Raw genomic sequence first — 1419 nt, 5'->3', positions numbered from 1 at the left:
GGAATGTGGATTAATTTCGGGAGGAATGTCACCCCCCGCCTTGCGAGGCTCCTTGCCTGCCGTCATCTCCTCCGCAGCATCCTGCCACTGCCCCTCCTTGCCAGGGGAGCCCAGTGTCTGGGCAGCCCTGCTTTTGGGGGACCACTCGGGGGGGACACTGGGGGTCTTGGGGGGGGGATGTTACTGGAGTTGCCATCGGCCGCCAACGGGCTGATGCTGCCCAGGCTTCACTGGAGGGGTGTGTTCGGGCCAAGGGCTGATTGAACACAGGCTCAGCGCCTGATTAAACTAATCGGAGGGGTTATTTTTTTTTTATTACGGTGTTTGGATCCGTTGGAGTTTAGCCTTAAAAGGAAACCGTCGCCTTCGGGCAGGGGAGGGGGCCGGGGGCTTTGCATGGAGGAAGGCAGATAAATGTCGGGTCCTTATCGGTCCCTGGCTCTGAGCATCCCCAGGCGCTGGCACAGGGACGGCTGGGCTAAATCCGGTGCGTGGGCGAGCAGCAGGGCCAGCCAGGCGGGCGGCCCATCCCCAAGTACCCAAAGAGCGATGCTGAGTGCACCCGTGGGTGCAAGGCTGTCAGTCCCCAGGGATGCCGTGGCTGACCGGGTCCCCTCGTCCCCTTGCCCAGGGTGACTCAGCCCTTTGCCTGGCATAAAGGAGTCCATTCTCTGGCCGGAGGCTAATTTATGCAGCTCTTCCCATGCCATCCCCACGCCCAGCCACACAACAGGGAGATTGACACCCCCCCCTCAGCTCCTCATAGCCCCCCCTGAAGCCCAGTACCCTTTGGGAGAAGGGGCAAAGCCACGTCTGCCGGGGTGACGGGGTCCCCGCTGTGATGCTCGGGGTACCCGGCAGCTCCCGGGGCTGGGCAGCCACATGCTGCCCCGTGGGCAGCCTGCCCGATCCAGGCAGGAATAGCAGCTGGTTTTGCTGGCTCATCGCTGAAGGCACTGGCACGGGGATGGGGGGCTGGCATCCCATCCCGGTCATGCTGGCCAGCTCAGGCGGAGGTTGGGGAAGTGCCTGGCCAGCAGCGCGCCCTGAGTGGCATTTGTGGGGCTCTGGGGTGTGGGAGCATCACCCCAGGGGGGTATATCACCCTCGGGATGGGGGATCATCATCATCACTTTGGGGATTGGGGAGCATTGCGCCAGGGGGGGAACATTGCCCTGGGGATGGAGCAGCATCGCCGCAGGGGGGTGCATTGCCCCAGGGATGGGTGATCATTGCCCTGGGGACACTGTCCCCAACCCGCGCTGACGGACGGCCCTAGGCACACTTTCCTGGTGGAAAGCAGTCTGGAAGTGCAACCTCCCCAAGCCATGCCCTTCCCTGCCCCCCCAGCCCTGCCCTGGGGCTGCTGCCCCCTTCCCTCCCATCCCCCCAGAGCCACCCGGCCACAGGAATGAGGAG

This window comes from Haliaeetus leucocephalus, unplaced genomic scaffold, assembly GCF_000737465.1.
Source record: "Haliaeetus leucocephalus isolate CR32 unplaced genomic scaffold, Haliaeetus_leucocephalus-4.0 Scaffold175, whole genome shotgun sequence".
Taxonomy (NCBI): domain Eukaryota; kingdom Metazoa; phylum Chordata; class Aves; order Accipitriformes; family Accipitridae; genus Haliaeetus; species Haliaeetus leucocephalus.
The sequence above is the reverse complement of the archived record's forward strand: the minus strand, read 5'-3'. Positions refer to the sequence as shown.